The sequence below is a fragment of the Olea europaea genome, chromosome 21 (genome assembly GCF_002742605.1).
Source record: "Olea europaea var. sylvestris chromosome 21, O_europaea_v1, whole genome shotgun sequence".
Classification (NCBI taxonomy): Eukaryota; Viridiplantae; Streptophyta; class Magnoliopsida; order Lamiales; family Oleaceae; genus Olea; species Olea europaea.
Window position 1 is genome coordinate 15758647 of NC_036257.1, and position 9983 is coordinate 15768629.

The window sequence follows — 9983 nt, forward strand, 5'->3', positions numbered from 1 at the left end:
TGTACAAAACATTTACTTCTTGCTGTCTTGAACCTTTGAAGGAAACCTTCTGCCCATTCGTTTGGCATTTGACACAGACTTGCCAAATCAGCCAAAGTAACTTCAGACTCAGTCTTATAAAACTGAGCATGGAACAATTGCTCCAATTGTTGCCATGTTTGAATAGAGTTCACTGGCAAAATTGATGAACCAGGAAAAAGCTACTCCTGTTAATGAACTAGGGAAAAGCCTCATTTTATGGTAGTCTGTTACCTCACCACTTTGCAGTGTGAATCACCCTGTGTTCTAGAGTAGACACCTCTCCTAAACTGGTAAATAGTGAGAATTCTGGCACTTTATACTCTCTAGGCCATGTATATGCTTGATCTACCCAATCAGGATATGGCTTTGTGTAAATCGGCCTAATGACGGGACGTACTCCAAAAGCCATCTGATCCTGTACTATTTCCATAATTTGATTTCTCAACATAACGATGGGGTCATATGAAATTCCTACAGGTTGGTTGATCGGTCTTTGGTTGGCAACAAAGTTGCCTTGATTTGGGCCATTGTTACCATTAGCCTGAATATTTATTCCATCATTAATACGTGGGGCATTTTGTCAATTATTTAGGACATTATCTCTTACATTTAGGCTACCCCCCAAGTTAGCTGTACCATTACGACTATTCTGATTTGGCATTACACCATCCCCTGATTTGAAGTAGAGGGACAAAAAGGTGGTTCTATCCCTTGATTTGGACTTAGGACTGGGAAATTATGTCCCACAATTGTCCTAGCTTGAAAGTGATTTGCAAGGGGCACAACTGGCTGACAAATTTGGCCTACTAACTTATTCATTATTTCATTCAAAGTATTCAGTTGTTTGGCCATGTTGTCATAATGTGCATTCCCACTCTGGGTAAATCTTTCCATATTATAAATATCTCGTAGATTTACCTGTTCAACGACATCCTGTGTGAGTTCTCCAAGTAATGCACGCATGGTTCGAAGACTCAACTCTGTCATTGGTTTGTAACGACTGTGACTTCTCTGACTCTGTCCCTCTGTTCATGGAGAGCTATGCTGCTCCTCATATAGCTTGATTATAGACTGGACTCCTCCCTGACTTGCTGCTTCCTTATCAGATTTGTGAGGCATATTGTTTCACCTTTTGTATCTTCAACACCAAACACCAAGGTCCCACTGGGCGTGCCAAATCGTTTCACGCGGGAAGTCGCTAACAATTAAAAAGGGATCAGACGATTGTGTAAGGAACAAACCTCTTGAGACAAAGTCCGAAAAAGGAGTGTTTTATTGGACGATTGGAACTAAACAGAATGCCTCCAAGGGGCACAAGCACAAGAGTATTGAAAGAAATGTTTAAGTTTAAACTAAGAAATCGAAATTACATATTCTCTGTTTGAGAGTGTTTGATTCCAGCTCCTTTTCTCTATGTCTTCTCTTCCATTTATATTCCTTTGATGATTTCTTCGTGACAACCGCTTAGAAACTGCTAAATTGCTGTATAACTACCCACTCTCTTTTTTGGTGGCTAACTTGTCATGGAACTGCCTCTCTAACTGCTGCCACTACTCTTTGTTGTTCAACCGCCTTCAACTGGGTTCCTTGAATCGTCTAATGTGAGAAGGTTACTCAATAACTGCTTCAATAACTACATTTTTGGATAACCATAACATTTTATGCTTGCTAAGATTCTGGGCGATTCGAAGGTATGGGCGAGAACAGGGTCATCGCTCTGGGCGACTGTAAGACACTCCATTCGCTCAGATTTTGGGCATTTTGCAAGCTTGGACGATGATGTTACTGCATTCGTGGGTTTCCACTGCATTCATTAATAACCCTGTCTGGGCCTTTATCCTGAATTGCCCAATTTGGGCTTCATTCTTTGGGCTATTTGATTTGGAAATTCCTCAATTGGGCTTCATTCCTTGAGCTATTCGATTTGGGCTGCACTTTTAGTGTGTCAACACAATCAAAGAACAAGATTTTTCAGAGTGAAAGCTATCAAAGAACAGAGAGAGAAAACCAAATGAAAACTTTACGACTCGTATATCACAAAAATGACCCCTCGAGTCAATCAAGTGAAAACGGGAGATCCATTTCTAGCAATCTAAACCAACGTTCCAAATCACACAAGAGAAAGCACAAATCCAGGTGCAACTTAGTGACCAATACCAGCTTGCCAAGTGGCCAATTAAATGAAACGGTTTTTCAGTTCCAAAAATGGGTTTTAGAACCACGTTTTACAAGAAGTAATAGTAATTTTGGTATTTAGCCATTGTTTGGTCCCCATTATTTTCATCAAATTATATTTTTCAATAGTTATTTGACCCATTTCAATCACATGCTTTTCATTAAAATAATATTACATGTAAATTCAAAACATTTCTTCATTTTTTTTAACCATGCATTTTTCATTAATACACTATTTAAAAATGCATTTTTTGACAAGAATGAAGCTCAAACAAGGGCTTAAGAAGTCAAGTAGTGGGCTCCATTTCCTTTTCTTTAATTTTTTTATCGGGCAAAAAATGTCTATCACTAATTCAATATCTAATTATAGAAAAAATCACAAAAAATCTATTGAAAACTACTCTTGATTGTTTTATTGGATTAATTTAAAGTAATATTTTTTCCTGGTTTTACTCCCAAATCAGGTAATCAAGGTTGCAATTTTTCTCTTCAGGTAAAGTTCTTCCTTCCATTGCTTCTAAATCAGACTGGACTATCAAGTTCAATCTAGAAACCAGATGTCCTCTAGTAAATGTCTGGTGGGATGCTTAATTGGACAGGTGTGGGCTGACCGACTATAAGTAAATCTTACTTACCGGTAAAAGTTTTCCATTTCGGAAAATCATGCTTATACCACCTGCTTTCGCTTCCACAATTCAGTGGGACCTTTGAAAATACCAAATTAGCACGATATTCTTGCGATATGCCTAATAATGTTTGATACAGTCTTTGACTTTTAAGGGATCAAATGTAATATAATTAGGAGAGAAGAACAAATGTAATATAATTTGGAGAGAAGAACAATGATAGGAGAGGGAGTGACCACTGGCAAAATTGCGGCAGATGGAACCAAAGTTTAAAAAGCTAGATAGTTCTTTACAAGTGCCTAATGTACAAGAATTGGCTAAGGAGAAATCGACCACTATTCCACCAAGATACCAGCGTCCTAATGAAGATCATCTTGTTTCTTCCTTAACTGAAAATCAAATTCCTGTGATTGATATGCAAAAGCTGATGGAGAAATATTCAATGGATGCAGAACTTCAAAAACTGCACACTGCACGCAAAGAATGGGGTTTCTTTCAGGTATGCACAGAAACAACTAAAATATATAGCACGATTGGCTCCTACAACTGTCTACTTGCAGTTGATTAGTATTTTCTATTGGATATTGTTGTATATGATCATAATTGGCTACTTGCAATTGATCAACCATGGGGTTAGCTTTCCAAAGGTGGAGAAAATGAAGTTAGAAATTCAAGAATTCTTCAGTCTCCCAATAGAGGAAAAGAAGAAGTTTAGTCAACAATCAGGGGACATAGAGGGTTATGGACGGGCCTTTGTTGTATCAGAAGAGCAAAAGCTTGATTGGGCAGACTTATTCTTTGCAATCACCTTACCAATTCACTGTAGAAAGCCTCACTTAATTTCCAAGCTTCCTACTAAGTCCAGGTAGAAACACGTATCGTGTATTTGTACTGTTTAATATCATCAGATAGCTGTACTAAAAATGTTTTTACTTGGCTCCTTTATTCTTGATTTTTGCAGGGATGCAATAGATGAATATGCCGCAGAATTGAAAAATCATGCCATGAAAATCCTAGACATAATGGCTAAAGCTTTACAAATGAAAACTGAGGAAATGAATATGGTTTTTGAAGAAGGGATGAAAGCAATGAGGATGAATTACTATTCTCCCTGCCCCCAATCGGAGCTTGTTACCGGCCTTAACCCCCACTCTGATGCAGTTGGACTCACCATCCTCCTCCAAGTCAGTGAAATTGAAGGTCTTCAGATTAAGAAAGATGGAGCTTGGATTCCTGTTGTACCACTACCTAATGCTTTTGTTATCAACATTGGAGACATCTTGGAGGTAAATGTACATAACCAAATGGCCTAAAGTCACTCCATTTATATGCTATAGCCTATAAATTCTGTTGTATTCATTGAGATTTGTTGAGTTTGTTTATCGGTTCCATTGGATCTTATCATTACATGCTTTGACAGATTGTGACAAATAGAATTTACCGAAGCATTGAACATCGAGCAACTGTCAACTCGAAGAAAGAAAGGCTCTCCATTGCCACATTTTTCCACCCAAATATAGATAGTGATTTAGGCCCAGAACCAAGCCTTATGACCCTCCAGCAAAATTTAAAAGGATCAGCTTTGTTGATTATATGAAAGGATTTTTTTGCGGGAACCTGATGGGAAATCATACCTGGACACCATGAGAATTTAGATTAAGAGCAATTTGGTTCTTGATTCATGTATGCTGAGTTAATTAAATGAGAAATATGGTATCTGCTAACAGTTATGTAGCAGCTGCTATCTATACCCAAAATCAAGTTGCTTAGATTTGAATAAATTTGTGTCCTAGTAGAAGAATGATTTAAGTCTTGTTATTCAAATGAGGCCCCTTTATTGATTAGCCCATTTAAATTCAAACATAGAGGCGTAACAATGAAGGAAATTGTATGTCAGAAGTTGCAATGTTACTTTGCATTGAAACACACGTTCTTGAAATATTTAATTATTTCGTCACTTGATTTTTTTCAATTATGGTTAATCTTATTAAGTCCAAGACAAGAATTGGGAAGTTTGCTAGGCAACAATGTCTTGCCAAGACGATACTGGATTAAGTGACTGGTGTAGTTAGTAGTAATTAATCAATGGTTTATATATATATATAGCAACCAATGAAGCATAGTCTCCGTCTTTCATTTTCATAAGCACGTCGTGACTTCCTTTTTCAACAATCACTCTATTCTTCACAATAGCAATGGTGTCTGCTCCCATTATCGTAGTCAGGCAATGAGCTACAACGATAGTAGTTTTGTTCACCATCTATCTAAAGGCTTCCTGGACTATATGCATCCCGTACACTTGTTGCTTCGTCAAGCAAAATTATCTTTGGATCTTTCAATATTGCTCTTGCCACTACAATTCTTTGCTTTTGTCCACCAGACGATCAAGTTCCTCTCACCCCAACATTAGTATCGTATCCTTGAGGCAATCCTGATATGAAGCTATGTACATTTGCAGCTCTTGTTGCTGAAATGGTGTTTTCTTCAGTTGTAACCCCTGTTTTCCCGTAAGCAATGTTTTCACGAATTGTTTTGTTGAAAAGAATAGGTTCTTGACTCACTAATCCCTTTTGTTGCCTCAGCCGACTTAGCTTGAATTTTCGGATTTCCACTCCATTTAAGAATATTTGGTCGGACTCAGGGTTGTAGGATCCTTTTATCAGACTGATAACTATGGACTTCCCATTTCCACTCTCTCCAATTAAAGCCATTGTCTGCAAAAACAAAAATTACCTAAGTTTGAAGAAAAATGACAATCTAAAACAAGATAGGAGAGAACAGATATTTCTCTATTTGATTGAGTGAATAATACCTTCCAAGAACGTATACTTAGGCGCAAATCCTTGAAGATTTGGATGTCTGGCCGTGTTGGATACTTAAATCTTACATGTTGAAACCAACTAATCTCCTGGTGCACTACCTTCTTGAATGAGAAAGAACGAATTCTTTGTATCAACTTACCAATTTTAAGAGTTGAAGAAAGTAAGAGTCCAAATATTGGGAAGACTACGCCGTATGATTAGCATTTCATAGAACAAGGCGTAGTCTAGAGTAGAATCCATTTTTTGTAAGCCTGTTCCTTCAATGTTATCAATATTTTTAGCACCTTCTTAACAAGTTGTGATGTTTATACCTTGTTCTACGAGTTTTCCAACTTGCACTACTGCTATATGATCAGCATTTCTTATAGTTGTCAGACGATGTGCAAAAACCACTGTTTGTTTTGTCATAACATTCTCAAGTACATTTTGCACAAGGTGTCCTGACTCTGCAACCAGGGCACTTGTTGCCTCATCAAGAAGGATTTTTGGATTTTTAAGAATAGCTCTAGCAATTGCAACCCTTTGCTTTTGACCACCGGATAGCTGAGTTCCATGTTCACCCACCATTCTATCAAGCCCCTGTAAACTGGCTATTGTTATTTCCACACATGTAAGAGCCAATGTTAAAATAATAATAATAATCTGTGCCTTTCCTATACAATCGAGAAAACAGTAAAGACCTGTTACCTGCGGGAGGTTGTCAATGAATTTGGTAGCATTAGCAAGTTCTATTGCTGTTCTAATCTCTTCATTAGAATCATCTCTTTGCCACACAATATGCTTTCCTTCAAAGTAGTTCAAAATAAGATTGGTCCTTGACTTGCAACTGCCATTTTTTCTCTGATCCATTTTAGTTTCAACATCTTCAAAGTAATTATATCTGTAAGTACTTTTCCAGCATTAGGATCAAAAAATCTCCCCAAGAAGCTAATAACTGTGGACTTCCCACTTTCACTCTGCCCAACTAGAGCTGCAGTTTGGACACTTAAAACGTGTAACAAAAAACCTGAAAATATCTGCACTTCTGGCCTTGCTGGATATGTGAAATACACATCCTTAAGTACAATTTCACCTCATATCTTCCAATACAATTCCTCTTCCATCATATGTATCAATATTCGGTTTCTGTTCAATGGCCTCAAACATTTTGTATGCTGCAGCTTGATCTGTTGCAAATGCGTTTATACATGGAGATTCTGTCCAAGTGATCTGATTCAAGGATTTACGGATTGCATTACTTTCAAATTAATAATAAATGCAAGTTTGGTATGCACTGCTAAACAGAACTAGAGAGTAATAAATAAGATTTGATGTTTTACTTACATTCCACCGGTCATTATGGCCATCATGATATCAATAACCTTTCCAACACTGTATCTTTTTCCATGATCAGTTTTAATCCATGCCATATGGCAAGCCCATCAGTACTAAATATCCATAACAATGCAAGAAGCCAACCCTTGCTGAACAGTGGATGTATAGGCTATTTGCAATTTGCTATCATACTTTTCTGCTGCTTTATTCTCTCCGACGAAGGATGCTACCTACAATTGTTAAGAAGAAGAGTAAAATGTTCAGGAATTTAGTTGTAATTTGAGTGCAAATGCAAACTAATACTGTGTGATTGCAGCATTTTAATTACCATTCTGATTGCTCCTCCTATTTGTTCAACCACATATCCAGCTTCTGCAGAGCAATTATAAACCCTCCAATGAATGTTGACATAAATTGAATGAATTTCCCAACCTGAGAAAATCATTTCTTAACAAGGTTCAAGTAGTCTGGTAGATAGTACTCAACAAGAGAATATAATAGACAAGATTTAGTTTCTTTTTCTTCCTTAATATTATGACAAAATAAGTGAATTGCACTCAAAGTTTTCGAACTCACTTTTTCGCCCATGGCTTTTTGAAAGAGTATGGTGTCCCCAAACATCCTCCCCATGACCACTCCCATTGTTGTTTGAGTGTCAAAGAACTCGATATCTTGTCTTAATCGGGTTCTCAAGTAACTAATTTCAGCTGGTAGTCATGCCAAAGCTGTAAAATGTAAGATGTCATGAATAAAGATGATAATCATTTTCCTAAAATTTGCTTAATCTTCTTTTTGCACAATTTATGAATTGCTTATTACTACCATTACTTTGTGTTCATCGCCAAACTTTTCACCCAAATATGGCAGAATTGAGGGAAAAAGGTAATAATTTAAATTATGCATCAGTTATATTCCATATAACCCAATTCCAAATTTTTTGGGTCGGAAGGCTTTTGGTTTTAGGCAATTTGTTCATTGAAATTCATTTCATATTAATTATTTCTTATTGACGTTTACTCACAACGGAATTCACATTACTTATTGCTTAATACCAGAATTTAGTGGCAGTAATTGTAATTAGAATGGGACACATAATCTCAAACCCATTGTATGAAAAATAAAAAATCATTTTTGAAACTTCGTCCACTACGTGAGATGGATCAGTCCCTCCGAAAGAATTGATTATCTGGTCAAAAATAAGAGTCACAAGTGGCTGCATCAATCCATTGGCAACCAAAATTTGTTCCGACGATTATAAGATAAAACATCAACCCTATCCAGATAAGCAAAAAGTTTATAGAATGGAATTCTCAGATCCTTTCTTCGCTGCCTGCCTTGTCCTTCATCCACCATTTTGTATAGAATTGAAGTAACAAATTTTGAGTTTAGAGGCGAGATTAAATTCGAAGGATGAGATTGCTTTTAAAAAAGTCGAATTTTCATAAAAGTTGAAGCACTAAATTGCTTTTATACTATAGTTGGAAAACCCAATTGATGTTTTTCTGGCAGTTGAAGGATTAAATTACTTTTAAAGTACACTTGGATTTCCGAATTGAAGTTTCCTAAAAGATTAAGGACTAAATAGCTCTCAAACAATAGATGGATGACCCAATTGACGTTTCCTAAAAGTTTTAGGACTAAATTGCGACTAAGTAATAGTTAGATGACCAATTTGAAGTTTCAAAAAAGGTGAATGCCTAAATTGCTTGTACACTATAGTTGGATGACCCAATTGATGTTTTCTAGCAATTGAAGGATTAAATTAATTTTAAAGTATGCTTGGACTCCCGAATTGAAGTTTCCTAAAAGTACAAGGACTAAATTGCTTTTGAAAAATTAGTTGGATGACCCAATTGAAGTTTCCTGAAGGTTGAAGGACTAAATGGCTTCTCAGTAATACATAGATGACCAATTTGAAGTTTCATAAAAGGCGAAGGACGAATTCTCCAAAGTTGAGGCACTAAATTAGTTATACACAATAGCTAGATGATCTAATTGAAATTTCAAGATTTAGGGTATGGGTTAAAACATTAGTCCTTAAAGTTTTAAGAAGCTATGATTCGAGGACCCAATTGAAATTTAGGATTAGGTTTATGATATTAGCCTATTAGGGTTTAGGGTTTCAGTTTAGGGTTTAGGTTTTAGTGCTTTAGTCCTTCCACTTTAAGGAAACTTCAATTAGGTCATCAAACTACTTTTACAACGAATTTCGTCCTTGAACTTTTAGAAACACAAAAGTGGTCATGAACGTATTTCCTAGGAGGAATTTAGTCCTCGAACATTCTAGAAACCGCAATTTGGTCATCAACCTTTTCTTTTGGAGCAATTTCGTCCTTCAACCTTTAGAAAAACGAAAATTGTCATCCAACTATTGTCTAGGAGCAAATTAGTCCTCCAACATTCCAGAAACCGCAATTTGTTCATCAACCTATTCTTTTGGAGCAATTTCATCCTTCAACCTATAGAAACACGAAAAATGTCATTCAACTATTATCTAGGAGCAAATTAGTCCTTCAACTTTTCGAAAATACCAATTGGTTCGTCCAAGTATTCTTTTGAAGCAATTTCGTCCTTCAACTTTTGGAAACACGAAATTGGTCATCAATGTATTTCCTAGGAGCAATTTAGTCCTTCAACATTCCGTAAACCTCAATTTGGTCATCCAACTATTCTTTTGGAGGAATTTCCTGCCTCAACTTTCAGGAAACACGAAATTCATCATCTAACTATTGTCTAGAAGAAATTTAGTCCTCCAACATTTAGGAAACATCAATCAGGTCATCCAACTATTTTTTAGGGACAAATTTTGTCCCTCTACTTTTAGAAACACGAAATTGGTCATCCAACTATTGTCTAGCAGTAATTTAGTCCTTCAACTTTTAGAAACACAAATTTATCATCCAACTATTGTTTAGAAGCAAGTTAGTCCTTCAACATTCCAAAAATAGCAATTGGGTCATCTAACTATTCTTTTGGAGCAATTCGCTCCTTCAACTTTTAGAAACAGGAAAATTGTCATCCAACT

At 36.4% G+C, this 9983-nt stretch overlaps 2 pseudogenes; one reads left to right on the top strand and one right to left on the bottom strand.

Moving 5' to 3' along the window:
* Positions 1-3078: 3078 nt before the first annotated feature.
* On the top strand, positions 3079-4477 carry LOC111370890 (annotated as a pseudogene).
* Positions 4478-4890: 413 nt separating this feature from the next.
* On the bottom strand, positions 4891-8311 carry LOC111370187 (annotated as a pseudogene).
* Positions 8312-9983: the final 1672 nt, after the last annotated feature.